This window comes from Papilio polytes, unplaced genomic scaffold (genome assembly GCF_000836215.1).
Source record: "Papilio polytes unplaced genomic scaffold, Ppol_1.0 DF824024.1, whole genome shotgun sequence".
Classification (NCBI taxonomy): domain Eukaryota; kingdom Metazoa; phylum Arthropoda; class Insecta; order Lepidoptera; family Papilionidae; genus Papilio; species Papilio polytes.
In genome coordinates, this window is record NW_013525180.1 from 2,150,050 (window position 1) to 2,177,457 (window position 27,408).

At 34.6% G+C, this 27,408-nt stretch overlaps 1 protein-coding gene and 1 non-coding gene across 2 annotated transcripts in view; both read right to left on the bottom strand.

Moving 5' to 3' along the window:
* LOC106101164 overlaps positions 1 to 27,408 on the bottom strand; it is a 123,845-nt gene that overhangs the window by 84,939 nt on the left and 11,498 nt on the right. The window lies entirely within an intron of this gene.
* On the bottom strand, positions 13,728 to 13,799 carry Trnae-uuc. The gene has a single exon. It is a non-coding gene; the product is annotated as a tRNA-Glu (tRNA).

Genomic DNA, 27,408 nt, shown 5'->3' on the forward strand with positions numbered 1-27,408 from the left:
TTTGCTCTTTTTTATTAAGTTGATTGTCCGCACTACTTATGCTATATGGACCATGATGATAGCCTAAAGTTGATTCTGAAAAATTAGTAAAAATCCTATTAAAATCAAAATAGGTACATATTAGAACATAATGGAGACTTCACTTGTTTGTATAATTAAAGGTAATGTGTTTTTTAAGTCTTATTGAAAAGGTGCTCCAATATTTTTGCAGTTAAGTGTACTCCAGGTTAATGCGGTGGCCGGCCCTGCCGCCGCGACACGCATCATATTAAAGTTGTTAGCGTTTATTGCCGTTTCACTTTTTGTCTTTGTTTTTTTATACCTTTTGGTTGGCTTGTTTCGCTTATTTTATGTCATGGGAAAGAACTGATTTGTGTTTCTTTTATTATCGGTCTTTTACACCTTTGGTGTACGATTTAATCAACTGAATGGTTCACAACGAGCGACGGACATCATTCGAATTGTAACGATTTTATTGTGTTTGGTAACTGTAATATTGTTTTTTAAAGATGTGGTCAACGAGCAGTTTTGCATAAAATAAACATATCTAAATATACATTTTAATATAAGGAATTTCACAGTTCTAATTATTTTCATCTGTCGGTACTTCTTCAATAACATTTGATTTTATTTCAATTTGAAAGAAGTCAGCAAGTACAGTCAGCTGCATAAATTTGTATACATTTTCAAAGCTTTATACAATTTTTATGCCTTCAGTTTCAAAGATATGTATGGACTTATCCGTCTTTATGCTTCCTTGAATAAATAGAATTGACGAATAGTCTACGTATTTTTGAAACCAAAGGCTTACTAAAGTTTTGTAAATGTACATATTTATGAAGCTGACTGTACATGAATAAGGAAATATTAGTGTTGAAATAGTGAATCAATCAGTTAATAAATTCGATTATACGGGGATCAAGAAGCGCGGTCGCTTTCTTTTGCCAACATAAGAATTAAATTAAAAATGAAACCTTCAAAGACTCCACGGAGGTTGCTACGTGTTATACTGACTCATGCTGTCCTATTAACATTCTCATTTATTGAATTATGCTTCCACAAAAACTTTATATTTAATTAATTCCATTCCTTTGTGTCACAAATTGGATCTTTCATAGGCATTATTACTGAAGTATAAAATATTTCATCATTAATTCTAGAAATATCGATGTAATTGAATTTAAATAACGACATATCCGGGGGATGGGTGAGTTTAGGCGTAAAATATATAAATCTAACTTAGGCCTGAACTCACCTATCCCCCGGATATATCATACGTACAACGAATTGCAAAGCGAAAAACACAACACAGATATATTTTGCACCTCCATCCATAATTTTAAAAAAACATATGCTCACATTCAGAGGTACAGACATAGGATTTGGTTTTAGCTAATTCCTTTTTATTTTCTCTTATCTTGTTTGTTCCACATTTTCTGTAACCTAACCGTAATGTTTTTTTTTTCTCTAACAATGTTGTATACTTATAACTGGATTTGTTATCATTCTTGTGTCTTATTACTTATTTCTTATGTAATTGTTCTATAACTTATCTGTTGGTGTACTTTATAAATAAATAAATATGCAAACCTCATGATTTAAACTCAATACATAATAATATCATATGATATAGAAATATAGTGATGTATCGCTTAGCAATACGCATCCAAAACAGCATTAATATTGGTTTTAAACTACTGCCTACCCTTATGGTAAAGTGCGTGAATACATATAGTATGCAGCTATCCGCTCCAGCTGTGCACGGGTTCAAAGCTGATACGAAAATGTGTTTTTTTACATCACACTAGAAACTTCTAACTCTACTTTATTATACACTAGCTTTCGCCCGCGACTCCGTCCGCGTGGAGTTCAAAAAAACAAAAGTTAGTGGCTTGTCTGTTCTTCCAGACTATCCTTAACGTTTATGCCAATTTTCCTCCAGATCCATTTAGCCGTTTAGGTTACAAACTCTAACAAACATGAATCTAAACTTTCGCGTTTTTAATATTAGAAAGATGTTTTTAAAATGTATCACTATTAAAAAACTACATCAAAATCTATAGTGTAGTTTTAAAGATCTAAGCATCTCTAACAAACATCCATCCATCAGTCTAAAATTATGCATTTATAATATTACTAAGACAGTGATACCCGCCGTTTCAAACCAGATTATATACAACAAAAATTTTCTTTCATAATTTTTTTTGCACGCGAGATGAAATGTTTCATGTTGGCAGAATCATAATTAATACGCGGTCAAATTGGCCCTTTGGGAATACCGAGAGGTCCCACTGTTTTCACCTGTTGGGTCCCGGGGCGATCGCGTGTTGGCCCCGGAGCGGGGAACTGGGGGGTGGGGCAAGGGGGGAGGGTCGACGCCCTCTCACAGGTGCCCCTTGCCCCGCGCGACGGGGAGTAATGCCACAGGGTATGTGTGCTGTAAAATACAGGTTGTAATTTATTTAGTTACTTTTTAAGTATTTATAAGTAATTTTTAAGTAATTTTATAAGTATTTTTATTGTAATTTAATAGGTTATTCTTGTTTATATGCTTCAAATTCATTTTGCTTTGCAATAATTGTACTAAAATTTGAGTTTCGTCAATGTTGTCATAACTTAAAATCGCTAGCAATTCCTAACTAATTCCTAAGTCATCAAGACTTTAGTATTTTTTTATAAAAAAAGTTAGAACTTTAGATGCTGCGTTTCGCTACACTGTGGCGTCCACTTGTGACATAACGCCGCGGACTGGTTCGTAGTCTCTCGGCTGACATAACCCGCTCCGCATATCTCCGGCCGAGGTTTTTGTCGTGCGATCGGTTCACGAGCCACCGGACAGACCTGCGTCGATATCTCCCGAACCCTCCATGAATTAGATTGTACGAACAAAGATCGGGTTGATCGCTGCAATATGAAGCCAGGCTGTGTTTAGACTATCGGTTATTTTTTAAATACCAATTGTTTTACCATTGATATAGTAATAAAGTAGGCAGATGTAAATAAAAGGGACCTTTATTACTAGGCTCACCAAAGAAAGCAATAAGGCGTGTAGTAATATTAAGTTATACAAGTGTTTTTTTTTTCTGCACACACTTTTTGAAGCGTTCATTTAATTTACAGATTTCAAATGTTTTATATTGCTTTGGATTAGAAGTATTTTTCTTGTTTACATTCCAAATATGTTTAAGGTTTGTGTTTGTAATGAAATATCCAGCTGTTAGGAAATTATTACCGAAAAAATCGTAATGGTATGTTTGTTATTTTAAATTCTTTTAAGTTTAAACTTGAAATCAATACATTTGAAATATTTTTAACAATGCATCATTTTTTTAAATATAATAAGTATTTTTATCTGATCATTGTACTCTAAATTAGCTTGTTCGTTTGTTCATCAGAAGACCATTTATGGATCGTTTGTAGATCGAATCGGAAATATATTAACCAATTGGTATGTTGCGCCAACATGTACGGCGATGGTACAAGATAATGCCAACCATTTGTCACGAGCGGGAACATTATGGTCACAACTTGTGTTGCGTGTTGTATGCGTGCCACACATATTGTTGGTCATATCTCCACATCGCACTTACAGCAATTGTTATTTGTGTGCGACGGGCGGAATTACCTTTAGGGTGTATTCAGACGAAGCGTTTGTTCCACTTTAGAACGGAATAAACATGAAGGAAGGATAAAATTTCATATAACGTAAAGCAGAATCATTAAAACATATCTTTGAATAGTGACTTTAGCACACATCCCTCATTTACGAAAAAAAAAATTGACCTGCCAGTTATATTTACTTGTAAAAGTTACGTTTATAAGTAATTTGTTAGTTAATTAATTATTAATCGTTTAGGACAAAAGTTGCCGCATGTTATGATATTTAAAACTACGTCGTATAGTTTGTAAAAGCCCTTATATTGAAGTTTTTTTAGACTTTCGATATCTCCATGTAGATGTTATCGAAAGCATTAGTGCTTAATGCGTGCTCCATACGTATTGTCGGCGCACAGTTTTGCCTAAATTGACAGTTAAATTAACATCGAAGCGAATGTATCCGGTATTGAGTAACAATAGAAATTGTTATGACTTTTTGTAACAAGACTTTTAAATATTAAAACTGTTCCCTTATCTTGTAGAAAACATTATCTAAATACAATAGATAAATCTAGTACATACTCCTTTTTTATTCTATGAAGTAACTACAGCCCTTAGACCTCCGCATTTACTGTTCTTTAATGGATGACAGACGCACAGAAAAGTAATATTTCTCTTATCAATACGTCCCATTTCCTGCAAAACTTCCCGTTCCTTTTCTTGTATGAAAACGGCAGCAAGAAGACTAACATTAGCCCTTTAGTACTCGCACTCATCAGACGAAACGATGAATTTCTTCCATTTGCATAAAGAGCATAATTTGAGTTGTCCATGCATGCCATATGTTTACGTTTTCATACGTCGTTAGAGCCTCATGGTTTTAGGAAACATAATTCGCTGAACCCACATGAATGGAAAAACGACTGGTAGATATATTTATTATTACATGAGTTAAAATTCAAATTGTAACCGAAACAAGCGCGAGTTTAATTTGCCTATTAGCTTTACTTTCTCGTTTACATTAAAGGTATTTTCGTAATTTATGATCCATACATTGTTACAATGGATATAGCAAAAAGTTTTCCTCCCATCTCCGTATTCTCTAGTTGGGACGAGATGCAGTTTTTGCGGCGTAAAACATCGTATGTGCACACAATGTCCCATCATCGGCTCGTACAAAAACACTCGCAACTCTATAAAAATCACACAACTATTGTGAGCTAACATTGTGGGATATGCGTACTTTTTCACTTGTAATAAAGGTCATGGATAATTCAAAAGAGTTGTGGTTTTTTGTCTGTTAAAAAACAGCGATAATTTTATTGCATCGGACATTATGATTAACAGTAAAAACCATTAGTGAGCTTGTAGTTAGATTGTATAATGATGTAGGGCGCCACTAATAGCGTGATTTAAAAATATACATTGACAACAGTTGTATCTAGTGTGTTTGTTGCCTAACATTTCTAAGGCGATGCATCTTTTAGACCTACATAAAAGACGACTCGCCTTAGAAATGTAATTTTTAATTTTCCATTCCATCGATCTATCAAAAAATCTACGGTATCGAATTATAATTTCGTTGTTATTTGGGGTAAAAACATAGGTAAATAAATCTAGACCGAAATTTTTGAATACAGCATTTACATACAAAACAAAAAACGCATGATGTGTGTTTTTATGCAGTACAAAATTTCTCTACACCATTTTTTTTTTTCGTAAAATTGCTTTAATTTTTTTTCCGCTTGAAGTGTGACCACACTTTTTGGTTGCGACACAACATTTAACAGTCGTAATGTCGTAACATATAAAATATCATTTATACTACAAGCTTATCAGACGAACTAAATACTCTTGCCAAGGACTTCTGATTTACGCCCAACATATTTTGTTGGTTTAATTTTAACCGCTTAGGCTTTGTGGAATAATAAAGTACTTTTAAAATAATGTAACGAGGTAAAATTATAAACATATAGTCAAAAGACATATATTATATTTGTTAAAATTTGTAGTCTAAACTGCTGAACGGATCTCGATGAAATTTGGCATAGATGTATAGCATAGTCAGGAAGAACACATAGGCTACTCACTTTTTTTTAATTTTTCGCAGATCGAGACGCGGGCGTAAGCTAGTAAGCAAATAACAAAGAAAATTATAAAATTATAAAAAGAGGAAAGATTTGTATTTTTGTATGTATTGAAATAACTCAAACACTACTGGGCCGATTTTAAAAATTCTTTCACCGTTAGAAAGGTAATTTATATGTGAGTAACATAGGCTACATTTTTTAATTTCACGCGGGCGAAGTCGCGTGCAGTAGTTAGTCCAAGATACAGTAAGTAAGTGACAGCACCGATTACTCTGAGCGGAAAGTTTTTAATAGGGTTAGTGTTACCAGGGATGGATTTACAGTAATTACGGTATAAAAAAATCCACGTTATTATTAGCCTGTTTCAAATTACAAATATAACGTACGTTTCTGGATAAACATCGAGAGTGACTACGGAAGACGTTATCAAACGGAAGTCGCGGCGCGTGCCGATATAAATGTAAAAATAATTTGATAATCGGGAAAATCCACTACTAATCCTAGTACCAAGTATAATGTTTCATTAATTAGTAAATAATAACACCGTGCGTAAGTCAAGTAAAAACCCTTGTAATTTTATAACATAAACCTTTTTTGGAGTGTAATTTTTTTTACGTGACAATAGAGTATTATAATTTTCATAGAATCTATTAAAATATTGATTTTAATATGTTATTAAAATGTATAAGTGAAAATTTAACAACACAAATAGTAATTTTGCTAAATAAATTACTTCTGATTTACGTATACTTTACGATTTAAATATGCGTAGGTACCCTTATTATGAATTGAATATTATTATTGAATGAAATGAATCGATTGAATGAATCGTTCGACTGATCTAAATTAATCAAGAAATCATAAGAAACAGAGATCTGTGACTAAGAATTGCCCACATCCTCTTTGGAATTAGTCGGTTTGATTCGCGTCGGCAACAATTTATTCATGTAATTTCCTGTTGCCTGATTGTGTATCCCAAGTAACGGGCAAGGAACGCGGGGCAAGTCGGGGTCGCGGACTAGTCAAGGTAAAGGTTAGATCACATTGAAAACTGAAAGGACAAATTTTTTAACATATTTTAATCGCCAATACCTTATGGTTTGCGGTCCAAGGTTCGAATCGAGCTTCGATTATTGTCGTGAACCATATCCTAGGACAAGCCTCGAGCGTAGTTGAAGTGGTTAAAGGAAATATTACTAATCTAGCTTTCGCCCGAGACTCCGTCCTCGTGAAATTAAAAAAAAAAAAACTGAGTAGCCTATTTGTTCTTCCAGACTAACCTCTACGTCTATGCGAAATTTCACCAAAATTCGTTCAGTCGTTTAGCCTACAAACTCTAACAAACTTCCATCCATCCATCCATCCAAACTTCCGCAATTATAATATTAGTATGAAGTATGGTTAACAAAAATCTACTAGAATTAAAAAAACGCTCACGAATGTGTAGCTTAGCTTGGCTTTTAGGCGATTTTATAATACACTCGTAAAACTTTTTATTTTTTACCGAATTAAATTTCAGTCAAAGAGTATTTGTTGTATAGATTATTCATTAGCTCAGATATTTTAGTTCAATATCGGTGGCTTCATCACACCAATATTCTAATATTTACTTTGTTTCATAACGAGTTAGTTTACTTCTATGACTCTATCTTATGGAAATATACCTAAAGTTACATGAGAATTTCCTTTGTAGCACTAGGTTAACGATCAATTAACAATACCCATAAAGTTAATTTAAACTGACAAAATTGACGTTGAAGTGTCTCGAAGTGTTAACACTCTCAACAAATTGCTATTGATGCAGTTCAACGAGCTATAAAACTTCATCCAAAAAGCTCATGTCAACGCCTACTACATTTTATCATCAGTTCCTAATGCTGCTAAATTATATCACCGTCCTTTTCTTTCCCTTTGAGAAAAACAGAGAAGACACTATATTCATAGATGTTTCCAGAATGACTATTCACCAAATAATAATGTGGGCGTACTGGCCAGCAAAACATTAAACAATAAAAAAACAACAAAATTCAATTTGAATTTGGAATGCTCTCTTGTTTTCGTACCGCTATTAATTGCTGTCTCGTTTTACGACTACACTAGACGTTCTACGAATACGTTAAGAAACGTCACCTTAAAAGATAAAAATCAGTTTTAATACGACTTAGCTCATAAACACGGTCATTATTAGTATTCCAGTTTTGGACATATGTAATTATAAGGTAAATGAACCGCGATTAGTGAAATAAAAAAACTGTGACCCGTTCCAGCATGGATGTTAGAACATTCAATGTTGTACTAAAAGTTGTTTGTAGTAACTATCGTCGGTGGACGTGAGAATTGGTCTTTACTAACAATGTATGGGACCTTTTTAATCGTAAAATGGATGCAATCAAGTGTAGATTAGAAGTTACTTTTTTAATGTCAACATGAACTAACCTAAAATATAATGTTCAAAAATATTCAAGCCAGTTTTGCAAATCCAACTATTTAGTGTTATAAAAAGAATTCGAATAGATGAACAGCTTATATGTTTAAATAAACGACTAGTGTTACATTTTTTAATTTCGATACGGCTTAAATCAAGCCTATACCATCCTAGCAATCCTCGGTCCATCACGAGTCAAGCACCTTATTCCTTTGACCTTACAAGTATCTTGTATAGTCTCGCGTGCAGCCGAGTCTTTAGACCGGCCTGCAGATCCTATTAACCGAAGCAAACCGTCGTAGTAATTACGCGAGATGTTCCGACTCACAGCCCGGCTATCTCATGCCTTCCAGAATTAACTGTAAAAGAAAATCAAATAATTCGCTTCGTTAATTAGATGTTAGGGAAAGCTTTGAACGCGCATATTATTTATTGACTTCCATAAATGTGGAGATAACCAATATTATAAATGGGAAAATTTAGATGAAAGGTTTGAAATTGAATTGGTTAGAAGGTTTCCTGGAGCTCAAATGTCTTCGATGATTCTGCACAGATGTAGAACACACAACCTATGTGCTCAGATATCCTACTTATTATGTTATTTTTTAAATTCGCGTTAACATTATCATCAGCTTGCCCTTGTTGTCTTGCCATACAGAGGGTCGGCACATTATTTGTTGTTTATTCATATATTTCTATAAGTCGTCATATCTGATTCACTCTTAAGCATGTCCTCTTTCACATAATCCCATCCAAACTTACATCGGTTTATCCTTGAAGCCATCCATATCCAATAATGTTTATATCCTTAACACTCGTCGCATAATATGTCCATACCACGCTAACCTAATTCCGCGGGAACGTTGAGGGTAAAACTATCCTCCTCCGAATCATTTGCTTTTAGTGGAGTCACATTTTCGTATTGATTTAATGGCTTAAATGTAACACCATGTATATTTGTCTATCTCTATGGGTATTAGGGTCCGATAACAGGTTTTGTTCATAAATATAAGTGACACAATCTGAAAATTGGTCAATGGGCGCGTTGATAGCCGGCCGGTACTGTCGGCGGATCTGTGTCACCAGTTATGTCATGATACGATACTATTTTTAGTTCGAATAAATTCAATTGAACTGTATTTCGACTGGTATATGTTAAAGTTTCTAGAATTTCTAGTAATGAATGACTTTTACAAATCGTTTGTAAAATTCGATTTCGAATTTAAATTTCTAAGAATTCAACTAGAACTGTAGAGAGACAATTATAATGTGGTTCAGAAAAAATCATTTGCATTTGGAAGATGTTTTTAATAGTAAAATTCCTATCTGTGATGTAATGGGCCAAAATCCTGCCTTATGGTATCTTTCAATTTTGTAAATTTCCCTTGTTATATAAACTTTAGAAATAATCCAATAATTGTAGGTTTACTACAAACTACCGTTAGTGTTTACAGTAAACATAATTTATCGATAATCGATAAGATCTAAGAGGATTAGCGAATCAAAATATATCGACATGCAAATACAAATTTACATCCCGTTGCTATCCTGTCTGACCTAAGCTGGTTTAACCTCATTATAAAGCGTCAATTCTGACCGTAGCAACATGCTATTTGTCAAAATAATCATGCGATATTATTCAAACAAGAATAATCTTTGTTGTCTTAGAAATAAAGGCTAATTTTCCTTGTGTTGTATATCAACTTATGCCTTTTAGTGGTGTTGATGATTTTTTCGGCGTTGTTGCGAATTCCCGCTGTGAGATATATGAGAAATGTTTGCATTGAGGCGAAAATAAAATCCGCTTGTCCGTGTTAAGGCGAGTTATTAATGATAACGCGGCTGTTTGATGTACTGTCTGTAAGTAATGAGGGGGGAGCCTTTTTAGCAGTTAGCATTCTTTTGTTGTAAATGTGTCTATGGCCACTTATCTGTACTATTATAATAAAGCGTAAACACATACTTTGTTGATTAAGATGTCAGCAATTACAGCATGTTTTTAATAATCCTTTTTTTAATTAAAAGCCCTACTCTTACGTCATGCTTTAGGCTATATATTATCACGCCATTAAACTTAGGAGGTAAACATTTTGGATAAAAACCCTAATGTGGGAAAGGGACCATAAACTACAAGCTGCCAACATTAAGGAAGCAAGGTTATTGTGGCAACAGTGAGAATTTGACAAATGTAAACAATAAAATAAATTATAATTTCATGCGGATGAAGCCGCACGGGAACAGCTAGTTACATAGATAAAGAAAGAGCAGTTTAGAATTCAAATAAGAAGAACCAGTCGGAGACAATATTTTCCTTCCCATTAGGGTGATGATAATCCAAAGTTACCGCTAAAAGGTAAGCAACATACTTTTTCATTGTATTCAATTGTTTTTCTTTGTGTATCCCTAACACTGAGGTAACAAAGAACAAATAAATTCTCTACATCAACTAGATATTACACGAAACTGCACTATAAAAAAAACTTATAAAAAATCAATAACAATCAAAAACAATGATATGCATGTAAATAAAGCAACCCTTTTAAAAACATCACCCAAATAAGGCTGTGGGTCTAAAAAAAGACGATTACTGAAGCTCTATCTTCCGCCGAATTAACTGGAGATAATCCCCCCCCCCCGTGACCGCGCCCCCTCCTGTCCTTAATTAAAACGTCTGACGTAGAGTTTTGTTGCATTCGGACTTGGTTTCGATAGGAAGAAGTCATGTAACACGACCACTTCAATTTGGTCACACAGGTTTTACTTGGCGTTATGCATAACATGTACTTTCTTTTTTGTAGAGCAAGTATATGTTTAATACTATTATTTTTATTAAAAAAATAGGATTGAATAGTAATCTTAAAGTTATCAGTACATCTTATTATAAATATTCGGGGCTGTAATTAGAAAAAATATTAAAACAATGCTAGTAAGATTCTAATAATAAAAGCAGTCTAATTTTTCAATTTAAAATCAAACCCAAAGACCTTAACTATTTGTTACTTACCTACTTTCGAACGTAGTGGTGATGACAATGAAGTGGTCATGTTACTTTCTACCTGAGAGTTGTGTGTTGCAGTTTATTTTTGTTCCACACAAAGTCTGTGATCACGATCACAATACATTCTTGGCTCATTACTCAAGCCTCTGTGATGCCTAATTTATTAAAGGTACTCTTATAAAAGCCCTCCTCGAAGTATATTTGTTACAGATTACTCCGTATCATTGATTTATTGATTTCTTGTTAGAGTTTTATAACAAGGGTCACTGTATCCGATTGCTAAATGTTATACGAATCATATGTTATTTTGTTGCAGTTTGTACCTGTAAAGATGTGATATATTGAAAAACTACCAAGTATTTTTTTACTAGCTGTTGCATGCGTCTTTGACCGCGCAGGAATAAAAAAAAATTCAGCCTATGTTACTCAGTGATAACGTAGCTACTTATTAGTAAAGGAATTGTAAAAAGCGGCCTTATAGTTTTTGATTTAAACATACAAACCTTACCTCTTTATATTATTATAACTAGTATATATTTGGCAGACACGTGATCGATCCATTCTTTCCTTCGAAATTACTTTGAGCATATGTGATACCAATGTATAGCGTAATATTAAATTTTAATTGACGATTGCAGAAGTGTTCAAATATTTTTGAATGATGTTGATGATAACGAATCCAGGGTCGAATTTCAGTTACAAATTAACTATAATTAATTTATAGAACCACGCATTTTTAGGAAAAGGAAGACCGAAGAAAGTATGGATGGATTGTGTGAAAGAGGATATGCTTAAGAAAGGAGTGGATTCAGATATGACGGCTGATAGAGATGTATGGAAGAGAAGTTCATACTGTGCCGACCCTCCGTAAGGGATAAGGGCGAGTGGATGATGATGAACCACGCATCACTAGTTCCACAGCCTTTAGCCGCATTGAATACGTACAGACCACATATGGCCGCAATAAAATTGATGAGTACAAGATAAGTGTTAAGGTAAACACGCGTAGGTGTGTGATGGCGGGCGTTTTCGTTTCGTTACCGCGCGTGACTGCGCACCTGCTTGTGTGTTCTCACGAATGTCTGCCACAGGTTATATAGCTTTCGCCCGCGATCCTGTCCGTGTGGAATTAAAAAACAAAAGTAAGTAGTCATTCATTCATCCATCAGTCCATCACTTTCGCTTTTATAATATTAGTAAATTATAATAATCAATCAACACAAACAATTAAAACGTTACTTAGTGCGGAATGAAATTTAAATTAGCCCAGAAAGTTCATTCAAAAACCTTAACCTCTTTAGAGTCCAAACCTATTTAAATCATTAGACATAATTTTTTCATAGTAAAAATTGGTTATGGCATTTCTTTTATCTAAAAAGGTCTGCAGTTGTACAAATTAAACATTATTATATTACACTAAAGTCACTAACAGCTTATAAATGAGTTTGAAATTATTTTAATATTATCTAAAGTGGTCACACCGTTTCGCGTACACTGTGACCTCTTACTATTTCTCTACACGTCTTTCATAGATGGAGTCACAATTACGTGTCATTGCATTAATACAACAAACTATACGTGCCCAGTGATTTACTAGTTGTGAAATGTTACACTCAATTTTAACGTTTAAAGACCATTAAACGCCATTAGACAAACCATAATGTATCACATGGTTGTAAACATTTTGCAAGTGAAGAAAGTTTACAATGTTCTTGTTTTACTCATTCCAGTATGACTCTTACCTAATCTACAATGTAACAGACTTTTTTTTTTGTATAAGGTGACAAACGTGCAAATTACCAGCGTATTGGCTAAAATAGCAGAGCAACCGCTGCCTATAACCATCCGAATTTCGAATTTTCTTATGCGTTGTCTTGCTTTATTTAGCAGAAGAAGGACGTACATAATGACGATATTTGACAGTGGTAGTGCCCTCTTTAATATCTTAGCACGAATGGGTCGGCACGCCCGGTGTAATACCACGACCACACAGAAGTCTGGCGTGAAATGGAAGCAATTCCATGTTTCGTCTGATGAGTGTGGTGCCGGAGGCCTAATTTAAGTCCATTTCTCTTTACCACCATTTTTATATAAGAAGAGGATGGGAAGGGGAAGTGGATTTGACGGTGGAGGAGATGCATAGGAATGGGCAATATCCTCTTTATGTGCGTCTCTTCCTCCGTCGGATAAGGGTAGTCAACGCATTTGAGATCGCCGATGTCTACTGGCAGCGGTCGCTTCGCCAGTTTGGCGGATTCAGGTGGCCGCTTGCTCGTTTGCCACCTTATGTTATAAAAAAAAATATATTTTCTCTAACGGATAGTTAGTTTAAACTATAGTAAAAATATTTTCGCTAAATAAATGTAGCAAGAGAAAGTAACTAACAACAAATCAATGACAAGAGGAACGTTCGACTTCTAAAAATACGTTATCTTGTCACAGAAGGATTTGCATATAGTGGAGCAGTTGATCTTATACCTAGGTTACATTTACGAGAGTAGCGGAAAGCGTAACCTAAGGAATCGATTACATTGCCGAAAAAAGCGGGTATCGTAGCTGAAAACACGGAAATTAAAAAAAGTCACGATTTGTTAAAAATGTAATACAAAAATATATTTTCCCGTACCGGGAATCGAACCCGAGCCTCCTGGGTGAAAGCCAGGTATCCTAGCCACTAGACCATACGGGAGACATTTAGCAAAAGCAAATTTTTTATTATTAAATTTTGATGGTGCAACATTAGGAATTTGAAGAGGTTTAAATATTAGCGATAACTCGGTACAGTTTACGAGCGTTAGCGTTTCCGCTTTCTTCTATGAGATATAATCGAAGTCTAAACTTCATCCGGTGAATGGTAAACGTGCAACAGCGAGACACACCGTCTGTTGTCGCTGATGTGTTGGCATCATTTTGAATCGCCAGTAAACAAGGTGGGCTCTAACGAGGATCGCGCCTAAGTAGAAATAATGACTACGTATTTTCTTTACATCACTTAAAGTCAGAAATTATGTAGATTTACAACCAATTTCTATTAAGTAACCAATCGCTTGACTCTAGGCCATATTGTGTATAAAGTCGCTTGTCGTATTTCGCGTCAAAGTACGAGAATATCAGAACGAGTTTTGATTAAAATCAATAATAGCTTTCGTTTGTGACTCCGTCTGCGTGGAATTAAAATCGTAGCTGATGTGTTCTTCCAAACTATCCTCTACATCTATACCAAATTCCATCGAAATCAGTTCAACTGTTAAGGCTACAAACTCTAACAAACATTCATCAACCTAAACTTTCTTCCATCTAAACTTGTATGAAGTATGATTAAACAACAGACCGAACCAGTTATGAAATTCAAATCACTACGGTCTCTCTAATTTTCCATATTCATTAGAAATATCCTTATGAACATCATAATTTAACATTTCAATTACTTTGTAATTCAATAAGCATGACACAGCAATGCACGTAGCCGTGATCGATGGCCGAGGGAAATCGCACACGGGTCCTCATCAACTCTAACGGTATCCATGCACGTTCTGAAACAACAAATTGACTAGTCGATACTCCAAAGCGAATACTTTGAACATTTCTAAAAGCTACGCAGAATCTATAGAATGTGCCCAACTATATTCATATTTGCTGTTGCTGGCGACTTTGTTCGCGTGAAATTAAAATATAATAAAAAATATGTTCTATGCTACTCACAGATGAATAATCTTTCTAATTGTGATAATATTTTTAAATACAGACAAGTATTTAGCTGTTAAATATATAAGTTTCGTTAACATTTTTATAATCATTGCAGAATTTAATATTATTGTTACTTAGTTCACCTCTGTAGTAGTCAAACCTCGTGTTTTCTCTGTATATGCGAAATTGTGTATATTTCTGTCTAAAACTATAGAACTGTTCTAGACAAACTTATTTACATAGTGCGAGGAACATAATATGCCGATAGGTAGACAGACAAAAAATAATACGTTCGATACAAGACTAAAACAACAAATTCTAATGTGAATCATAATTTTGGTTGATAGCTGTACTAGTCCTTCCCACTCTAACGACTCCCTAAGGACTTGCCCATTTGATTAACAATTGTATTTAAAAAAACGGTACAGATCCAAACCCAAACAGCCCATAGAAATAAATTACACGCATTGTTAGCATCTGGTCATATTTGGGTATCACACAACTGTCATAAAGTGATAATAGAGTTGACGAGAGGGGTATTGTCTGCACCCCGTTTGCCGTGCCTCATTGTGACGTATCACAATACGCGAACGCCTCGACAATACGTGATACAACTGACGCCCACTTGTCACCATCTGCAACTTGTTGCTTTACGTTTGTTATTGTAATTATTGTTCCTTTATTGTTTTTTATTAACTAAGTTATACCCTGTTACTTTAGGTAAGTACAATTATAGATTTGGTTTTACGTTTCCACGATATCGAAGCAGGATTTAGATTTTATGGTTGTCTGCTAAAGCTCGATAAAAAGCACCAATAAAGCAGTTACTTTATAGGTCCCATCATAGATCAGTAATTGCAAGAATTTCTTCAACCGTCTAAAGAATATGACATAGAATTGAAACATAGACATAAACGTAACGGATTTTGTATGATATATCGTCCCGTCGTCAGACCAGCATAGGAGACTTCACCAACGGGACAATTCATAGTAATATAGATGCGAACGAACGAAGTGGTTACGGTGTAACGGGCGGCTGACGCGTTGTAATTCGCAGCACGTGGCCGTGGGATCCAAGTCGAGATGAGTCATGCACTATTATATGAGAATTGTTGCATCAATTTCCGCGATGTTAGATGCATTTATAAAATGTTGATAAAATGCTAAATACCAAGATGTTTCTAAGGATATACAAATTTGCTGGATTACTCGGAATTGTGTAATATACGATATATATTTTCAACAGTTATAAGAAACTACTACCAAATCACGCTAGAAGCAAGCTAAATGATTACCTGAGCATAGAAGAAAAATCCAACAAATCATAATTCCCAGTTGCAGATACAGAATAATCAGCTCAGAACACATCAATATCAAGTCTCAAAGTTCATGCAAACGTTTACGCTATAGTAAACCATGATAGCCTAGTTCGATTTAGTCGAGGAGATAACATAGCTAATAAAATTTTATAACAGACCAAACAATTGACAGCATCAATTTCTTTAAATAGCTCTTATTACTATAGACTTACGGACGTTAAAATACTTTTGACATTAACTAATGGTAGGAACAATTTAAAATTGAATTTACTCGCAACTGATTTACATGCGCGGTGTGTGAGTCTGACGAGCCAGGTCTGACGTTAGTGGGTTTACGGGATTTATGTGACGTCTTCCGTAGTTAGATGCTCATAAATTCTACCTTTAAACTAATGAAGCTGTATGCAATCGAATATCATTTGGTAGAAACTTCGATACGACTAAGATATACTGTTTCAATTTAATCTAAGTTAAACAGAACTATGAATATGTTTTTTTAACATGAAAGGAAAACGAGCGTCGGGAACTCAGAGGTGGTCAATCCGTCCATGGGAATCCGCAACACCAGAGGAACTACAGATGCATTGCCGGCCTTTAAGGAAATGGTAGGTTCGCTTCTTGATGGATCCTAAGTCGTACTGGTTTGGAAATACCGCCGAGGACAGACTGTTCCACAACGCGGCTGTGAGGGATAGAAATTTCCGCGAAAGTGTTAGTTAACTGTCCATTTTTTTTTAAGTTCTCTTCTTTCCTTTATTATGACGTTTTTAATCGTTTTCTGTATTGTGGAGATTTTATAAGATTTAATAATCTTCTTCTTTTTTTTAAACTATCAGAATATTGCCGTAAGACGGCAACTAATTATTTATTTTTACACAATGTTACCTTTTTTATTCATACTGTTACATACAAATTTCTAAATGCTGAGTACGTAATTACATTTTCCTTACAAATTTTAACATCCCCGATGATTTTATGAGTGTTTTATATTGAACACGTAACTCTTTGGATTTTTTCATTAAAATAATAACATGGGAAGATAGGCTTTATTACGTTTAAGTTAAGGGTGAATATGTCATGTAGGTGGTTAATAAAGTGCTCATTAGAACAGTCTCGGAGGGTGGACCACCGCTGCGATCGCACAACGCCGGCAAAAACTGACCCGCCGCGCTGATTGACTTGTGTCACAGTGTAGTTAATATAGAATACTCACTTCACTTCAAGTTGTGTTTTTTATTGTCATCAAATTTTACCTGTCCGAGTAATGAAGCGTTTTTACTAACGCAGATTGGACTTAAATATTGTTGTGACAGTCGTAATATATCTAAATAATGGATAGGGATTAAATAAATCTGTAAATAAGTTCATCACTTTTTAAACCGAAGTGTAAATAGAATAGTGCACTTAACTTTATCAGTTAAATCTGATTCTTTTATTTTTTCTAAATCTTTGTTACCATTTTAGTTTTAAATAGAAAAAAACGTGCAAAAAAAAAATAAATACTCTATACAAACAAGCTCTGCCCATAAATGCTAACAATTTATAGATGAAATATGTATTTCCGTTAGTAATTATTAAACTAAAAAACTAATGGGACGATAACAAAAATTCTTTCAATATTAGCTATTTAATCATTGCGTAATATAGACTATATTTATTATTAGTGTTTAAATTCAAAGCAAATGCAGTCGTGAGCAAAATTTAATCCACAATTTAGTTTGCGAAGTACCTATTTCGTAGGAAAGATAATTACTCTGGGGCGAAAAATAAATCTGTGTTTAACGAGACTCGCGCAAAATACACCAATATTATTTTTAATTATAAAACTATTTATTACTTAAACTACCACGCCTCTACTGCTTATTGCATCATAATGCATTATTAAAGAATATAACTCATAAGTTGATACATTAAAAGCAAAAAAACTCGAACGGAACTGAACTAGATACACAAGAAACAGAACTGATCATAGAAAAGTTGAATGAATTATTTCTTAACATAACAACTGCTTTAATCCGGGAAGTTGTGCGTTTGTTATGTGCTACCGTCAAAACGTGTATGCCGGTTTTTTTAATTTAGGTAAATCGTAAAGACTTGGCAAGTTAAGTCGGTGATATTTCGATACATTTCAAAAATTAATGCAGTCAATAAGAATCATGGACTGCAAGGCATTAATTACAGTATAACGAAAACAAATGAAGTTCAATAAAGTACCTTTAAAAATATAAAATGTAAATTTCTTAATAATTTAGGTAGATGTGTAATTTATCGAGTTAAAGATGAGTTGCCTAGGCAATTTATATACTGGCAGTGTACACAACTTACCGGTGACATGTTCAATGTATTGCAAAAACTTGTCCGGTGATCAGGTCCTCTCTGCCGATGGAATCAGTGCGGATATATTAAATATAATGTGGTAAGATACCAACAAAGATATTTGGTAAGAACTCGTAATTCATAATGGAGAAAAAAATTAATTGCCCCTGATATTGGGAAGAAATTTAACGTCCAATAAAAGCATTATTTATTAAAGATATTAAAGCAGCAAGAACAAGCTTATTGAAAATACTGTGTGAAACAAAATTCACAATGCGTTTTCAATGAATTTAAAATTTAAGAAGTTGCAAATGATCTTTTCTTATTTTTTGTGTCAATTTTAATATAACCTAAAAGCCATATTGACATTCAAGTGTTTTAAATTCTACAAAAGATAAAAAACGACAGCAGAAACCCGTCAAAATAATGAGAAAACAAGCGTCAAGTGTATACATCAACGTAAACAAAACACTGTCGCACTCGACAGCATCCGCAATCTGCTGACGGCTCCTGACTTCTGACGGTAACTGACTGCTGACGGAACATGGTCTGCTAACTGTCATCCTCTCTCGTAGTACATTAGTGAAATGTTAACAAAAACATGCCCCCACTTCGAGATAACTTGTGTAAACATTTAAGTCGGTCTGTTTATCGAATAGGTAATAAATAAATCATATAAAACTATTAAGATTTGAATTATGATTTTATGAATTAATATTTTACGATTAATTAGTTTAGATTTGAATATAAAAGTGTCAAATAAGTACTCCATTTAATATGTTAAAAATATATCTTTAACCCAAGTAACCTATGATCTTATTTCGTTGATTGAAATAGTTCTCTCCATAAATGCCCGGTAATCATCGGTAACCAAGTCGGTCCAACACGAAGCGTGTTCCCTCAGTGTGATAGTCCGTTAATCAAATAAGAAGACCAATAAGACGTTGGTTTCGTAATTCTTCAGTCTGACAGCACCTCAGAAAAGCAGTTCGTCAGTCTGCCAGTTCGTTAGGCCGGCAGTTCGTCAGTGCTGTAGTCCGGTCGGCACGCGGTGGCTCAATGGGAAAGGAAATCGGTTTTTGCTTTGAGCGTTGCCGAGACGCTGGCCTGCGAATATTTGCGCGGCGAGCGTTTTTGTTGCCGATTGATCGTCGTGTTACAGCAATTACATAAAGCGTACGATGTGAACGACATCGCGGCGCGGACGACCGTTGTCCATAGACCCAACTCACACGACACAACATTTTTATAATGCAATATTGTCTCAGATAAGGACAATATTAAAACAATGTAACAATGACAATATAAAACGAGCTCTCGATTTGTTATAATTAATCACTATTAGAGCGAAAGAATCTTAAAAAAACCACTAATAATGTACTTAAAATATTCCCAATGTGTTCAAAATATGACACTATTTGGTACCTTAAATTGTGCATTGCACAATTCTACTTACATCCTAATACAATCCGTCTTATCCTAACATAAAATTGTTTCATCTAAAACTTTGGGAATAGTGAAAAGGGTTCGTGTGAGTTACGTTCAATATATAAAAATGTCCGTCAGTGATCTGAGAACGAGGGCATAAGCTTGGAGCTTCGAGATTTTCTCATTAATTCACAATATCGCCACTATATCACTTGCTTACACTTCTTTGCGATTATCGATTACCATTTGATACTTGTACTTTAAAACTTGTTTCTTCATTCTTAGAGATACAGACCTTTTTGCTTTCATAACTTTTTATTTATCTACAATGATTTAATTTCTGATACAAGAGTCAGCTTTTACAGATGTTAAAAAATCTAAAGATGTCCAAATGAAAATGCTAAAACTATTCTGATACTATTTTTGTTTGTAGTGTTAGGAACAAAATTAGTACCGTGCTGTAGAGTTGGCGCAACTCTAGATTATCGGCATAAACGTCACATACTTGGTTGACAGCTGTCAATGTCACTAGGAGTATGGAAAGGTTGGCGCGCATTCAGAGTCCTGGCGAGAAGTGTTGCTCTGAGTTTAAAGCGACAATATCAATTAAATAAGTGGTCTAAAAGTAGAAAGTAATGTTTTAGTACAAAAAAACTATGTCTTTACGGAAACTTATAAGCTTAATTTCAATATGAAAACAAATATCTACAAATATTATGTAAATAACATCGAACACTTTTAAATTCTCATTTCTCGAACAAACAATCGAAAAAAGGCCATTTCTGTGTTGAGTTCTCACGAGACTCTCGATGTGCCCAGAGGTGTATTGCAAGCTGGTCCGGATTGGTCCGGTCTGGTCTTGGTGTCGATTTCGTAAACACCACGACACACGTAAATGGTATATCATCATCCAATAATATTTGGTGGCCGGCGGGCAAACACGAGCCAGGCCAGGAGCGGACTGGTGTTATTAGACTTTGTTTTTATTTTTATATATTAATTTGACGTGACAAAATCAATCAGTATATTAATTCTGGTATCTTGTCTTAAAAATTGCAGTGCTCTGAGCTTAAATACACCATGTCTGCATGGGGCATTAAATTGCTAAAATATCTTCGCTTGCCAAACTTAAGTGAGTCTAAAGGGTTTCGGAATATCTAAAGGAACGAACGCTGTAAAAGTTAAATAGTTTTTTACCTAAATCTAGATCCTTCTTACGTTTTAATTTTAAGCAGCTTCTGTAATAAATAAAGACCCTTAACACGTATTGACAGATTCAAATTACCCTACGAAATTCCCAAAATAGTAATAAAAAATGTGGCAACCCTGATACCGGCGCGGGGTGGCGAGGTAGCCACACTAGCCGAGTGCTCGGCAAACTCCGTATGTGTTTACGCAGCGCACACCTGGCCCACTCTTGTTTTTTCTAACAGCGACCAGTTTTTTTTTCACTAACAACAAACTTTGGGATACGTTAATTTGACCCTCGTTTCTCTAATACGGTTTGTATAAACATTGAATGCTCCATCGGACTCTACGTGTACCACTTTGAATGGTCTTTACATACTCTTGTAATTAGGTAAATGTTTTGTAGTTGACTATTACTGTTTCTATTGCATTCACTTTGCATGAAAAGACAGCAATGTATTAAGGCAGTCAAGTGCTATGGTTAGGTTTAAACTTCGTTAGTAAAATGTTGGTAAGATGCGCGCAGGATCAGGGACCAAGAGCTCAAAACTACTGAATGTAGGTAATAATTCGGCATTCATAGCTTATTTGTCTCACTACAAAACTATAGTAATGTTGATTTCTTATCTTTTATTTAGAGATATATTTAAAGATTTTTTAAATTCAACGAGACTTCTACAAGCAAAACCTAGTATCAAAATGTACCGTTGGCAGTATCCAATGTATTCCATCTGCTTTAAAATGTATCCCAGACTTTTATTTTGTCTTGAATAATATGAACTATTTAATGTTGTTTGTGTTATTTAATTTAATAGGTCAAAACCGTTTTAATTATTATGTTTGAAGATAAACACATTAGTGTAACACAAAAAATAGTAATAAATTAATCAAATACCGAATTAATTTCTCACGGATGCATCCAAGCGTGTACAAAAACTGACATTTAAAATGTGGACCAATTCTTGCGGATATTTTATTAGTGTTTGATTTAATTAATTGATTAACATGTTACATGAAATATATCAAAACATGTCATCTACAAGAACGGGCTTTGATTGTCTTTGTCAAAACATTAGTGCGTACTGTCATGTATCTATACTATTATAATAAAGCGTAAACACACACTTCTTTGTTGCCTAAGATGTCACCAATTACAGCATATTTTTGAATAATTATTTTTTAATAAAAAGCCCTATACTTAAGACACGCTTTAGACTATATATTTTTACGCCATTAAACTTAGGGGGTAAATATTTTGGATAATTTACCTTAAGTGTGAAAGAGACCATAAGTTGCTGCCAACATTAAGGAAGCAAGATTGTCATGGTCTGTCTTGTCATGTCAATTTGACATTTGCTATTGATAATTTGACAAATGTAAACAATAAAATAAAATTTTCATAATTTCAAGCGGCTGAAGCCGCACGGGAACAGCTAGTAAGTATTATAACTTGCTTTATAATGCCATCATCATCATCACCATAACATCATCTTGTCCTTGTCGACACACTTCCATACAAAATTTTACATCCTATCTGAATTCATTCATTTACATATATTCTGTTTCATCCAATCCATCTACATTTTCGTTTCTCTGTATCTCATTCATTTTTTTATATTATTTCATATCATTGTTGAAATTACTTGCTTGTTTATAGAGATGATTCTTTTGCAATTAAGTGTACACACAAATGTAGAACAAAGCGTGGAGAGCCACATAATATATGTACACTTTATTGCAAAAAAAATAGTTACACAAAAACGAACACTCCAATCTCTGTTTCTCCGGCGGTTGCAATTCTTAATGTGATAATAATAGTATAAGAACTATTATTATAAATAGTAAAAAATCTAACAAGTGAGAGAGTAACGCTCTCTTAATCCCCAACTTGACTCCAATTAAGGTCGGGCCACACTGTGACTGCGCTCGGTATCGGCTAATTGAGATTAATCGCACGACCGTCTGTACTAAGACGTCTAATGATTATTATGTAATTAAAACTACGGCCAACTACACGCTTTGAATAGTTTATTCAAAAACTATTTGAATAGTCTCCAAAACGGCTGGGCCGATTTCGATCGGACTTTCACTGAAGGGTAGCTGACATAGACGGGCTACTTTTTTATCTTAATATTGCGTGGACGAAGTTGCGGGCAACAGCTAATTTAAAACAAATGCAACCTTGAAAATTTTTACTCATCTCCACGGGCTTCGGTACATTGTTTTTTATACACTTTACTAATCTGAACTACTGTTGTCAGAAAAATAAAATGTGCAGAATTTTACATGCAACAAAAAAGCCATAAGAGTGAACTTTTGTTTTGAATATAGCTCTATCTATATCAATAAAGTGGAATGAACTAAACCCAAGTTAAAATATGACACGTTCTAGGGATACGTAATAGTTGATTTTCATTTCTTTTTTAATATCAGTAGATTTTTGCTAATTTACTAATACTTCCTTTAACCATACCAACTAAGCTCTAGGCTTGTGCTAGGATATGGTTCACGACAGTCGAATGTCGAAATTCGAACCCTCGACCGCAAGATCGATAGTCCGTAAACCTAACCATTAGGCTATTGGCGCTTACAGAAGTATCCTTGGCAATCGAGATATTTACTGCTATTTAAATATCTGACTTGCTTTTGCTAAACACAGTACATTTGGTTATGTTGGCTCGTTATTATGTCAGTTTTCTATAAAGAGGTATTCAAATATCCTTTCAAGTTATAATCCCGATACTTATTTAAGCGGTAACACAGATCGATATACGAACGCCTGAACATAATTGATATAAGGATATCGAAATTGGATTAGACGGTATCCCCGACGGCTGTCATACTCCAAACATTCCGCCGGCCGTTTCCAAGCAACAGATAATGTCATTCGTCAGACAGGATTTGAATATTTTTATAAAGTCCTTTCACAGTAATTAAGCATTAGATAAGGCTGATCGTGCACTAAAGCGATTATGTTAATTGTTGTAAGATTTAGTGTGCGTTGACCCGTACGGACTGGTTCAATCGAACCCTTATTAAAAACTACAGTTTACATCGATGGTTAGTAAAAAATCGAGTTTCTTTTGAAATACGTCTATTATAACAGTTGAAGATTTACTTTGTTGGCTCAGCGGTTAAGCTATTTACTACTTAACTATGAGTTTTACGCTTTTTGAATTTAATGTACAACGTCTTACGGTGAAGGAAAACAGTGATGCAACCTGCAAATATAAGCATTAAATTTAAAGGTATGTATGAAGTCTGCGTCGTGGTTTACAATGGCCTAGTAACCCCTAACTAGGTAGGCCTCTCAGTGGGGACGTTTGATCTGATGATTCCTTAGTTTTGAGATGAAATTAAGTTCACATCTATACTTCTATACTGTTATAATAAAGGGTAAACACACACTTCTTTGTTGCCTAAAATGTCAGCAATTACAGCATGTTTTTGAATAATAATTTTTTTAATAAAACGGCCTACACTTACGTCACGCTTTAGGCTATATATTTTCACGCCATAAAACTTAGGGGGTAAATATTTTAGATAAAAACCCTAATGTGGGAAAGAGATCAGTTGCTGCCAACATTAAGAAAGAAAGATTGCTATGGTTTGTCATGTCATGTCAGTTTCACATTTGCTATTCTTAATTCGACAAATGTAAACAATAAAATAAAATTTTCATAATTTCATGCGGATGAAGCCGCACGGGAACAGCTAAGGTTTAATACAGATAAAACTATAAACAGACCAACGAAAATGTTTCAGTAAATAGTTCAAACGTGGGAATCGTGAGTAGTTTTAAAGAACATTTTAAAGATATACTTCCATCAATCATCAGTCTTCTGTGTGTTTTAACAACATTTTAATTAATACCATTCAAAAAAGAAGCGCCGAGCTCAAAGCTACCAGTTTTTAAACTTCCGTCGAAGTCGATAACAAATTGTTATTCCTACACTAACGCGAATGTTTTGTCGACACATTTGCTAACTCGCTCACTATTCTCCCGCAATGAATCCACAACCGGCTATTGAATACAATAATGCTTGTCGAATTAGCGACACATAAAACTACAGTATCACTTTACGTGACATACATCGCTTATCAAATATGACAATTCATTGTAAGCGTTAGTATTCAAGCGTCGATGGATTTGTGATTTTGCGATATGTTCGCAGTATATCGTGGATAGTTGAGCTTCGAGGTGAGTTTGCAGTCGAATCACGAATCGTCGGTGCCGTGAGAGAACGCACTGCTCATCTTACGGCAACTGTCGGTATAGCTATGTTTTAAAAAGATTTCGCGCGGAATACGGCGTTTTTGGTAAATATTACGTGATCGAGGTAAACTTTTAACTTAAACGTATGGAAAGATCTTAATTAAGACTAAGGCTCCGTTTAATATTAAAAGTAAGTTAACATGAAAAGGACTTAAATGTAAAAGATGTTTATCTATACTAACATTATGAAGAGAAAAGATTTTTGGATTTTTTGTATGTATTTGATTCACGCAAAAACTACTGGACCGATTTTAAAAATTCTTTCACCAATAGAAAGGTAATTTATCTGTGAGTAACATGGGCTATATTTTTTATTATTTTTAATTACACGTGAGCGAAGTCGCGAACAACAGCTAGTTCAATATCACGTTAAAAAATCTTTTGCAAATTCGCACATATCGTTAATCTTGGTAAGCTAACACGAAAAGCGGTTTTAAATACTAATTTAATAGATTATTAATAAATAGTTGCTATTATTATTGCTATATTATTATTATTATTATTATATTATTACTATTAAATAATCAAATATCTCGCACTAATACAACTGTTGCAATTGTTAAACGCACAGGTAGAGATGAGGATGAATTTGTATTAACCAGTCGGCTAAAAATAAAACAGGGTAGCGTGCTTGCTGAGATTGCTCCTATAGGGGGGATGCAATGCCCGGGAATAGGGGGGGATGCAATGCCCGGGGCAAGGGGGGGTGAAACCGGTCCCGACGTGAACCTCGCCAGTACGTTGTAGACGATTGACTCTTTAATTCTTATAATTTGGAAGCCATAAATAAGTGCTTATAACTACGCGAACTGCTTTCCCATAATACGTCTATTATCTTTGAAGTTGTATGCGTTTTTATATGTATTTACTAGCTTTCGCCCGCGACACCGTCCGCGTGGAATTAAAAAACAAAAGTAAGAAGCCTATGTGTTCTTTTTATACAATAAGGTGGCAAACGAGCAAGCGGCCACCTAAGTCTGCCGTAATGGCGAAACGACCGCTGCCCATTGAAATCCGCAAATGCAGAAGCGTTGCCTACCCTAAATTGACGGAGGAGGAAACGCAGATAAACAGGATATTTGCCCTCCATATGTGTCTCCTCCACCGTCAAATCCCCTTGCCCATCCAATCCTTACTTTATAACAAAAGGGTGGAACGGGGAAGGGACTAAAATTGAGCCTGTGTGTTCTTCCAGACTATCCTCTACATCTATACCAAATTTCATCGAGATCCGTTCAGCAGTTTAGGCTACAAACTCTAACAAAAATCCATACATCTAAACTTTCGCATTTATAATATTAATATGATTAAATGAAATTGAGAGATTTGTTCTAACTTTAGGAACAAACCAGTTCTGTTTGCATCAAATAAAGACTAAAGCATTTAATTATAATATCGATGATTTAGATTCCTGACTAATTAGACATCTTATCTTTTGATAAAAGTAAAAGAATAGTTGTGTTTTAAAAAGGAAATTAAAAGATACTTGGTGTGTTTTATTTGGGGTGGAAGATTCTAAATTAAATAGATAGTGAGGCAAGCACAAGCCACCTTTTTGTATTGATAAAAAAAAAAACAGTAGCTAATTAAATTAGGGAATTCGTCTACCTGACAAACGAAAAAGCAGCTTCACTTTTATATCTAGTTCTTTTTGTCCAACTATCAATCTTAAATGTGTTTGAAGTGAATATAAAGTTTCTGGTTGCTTTTACACGACGCAAATAGATTCAACGGGACATTTTATAACTCTAAACAAAATGCATTGATAATTTGATGCGTTTAGGAACCTTCCGTTTGACAGAACAATACATACATATAGTGAGACAAACTTGCGTGACCCGGTGCAAGAGGAACTATTGTTAGGGTTAGGAAATTTTACAAACTTAGGCATAACAATCAAATCAGAATGGTCTACTGAGGCAAGGATTTTGTGGCAGATTTTTGTCATTGACAGGGGATGCTTAGATATTATAATTGATTGTTAAATAGTTAATTTTATGACAACCGGGTGTAAAAGTCAGTCGGTCTATAGCTGCCTTGTCAAGTCATTTTCAGTGCCGAAGTATTTGACAGAGATAACCTCG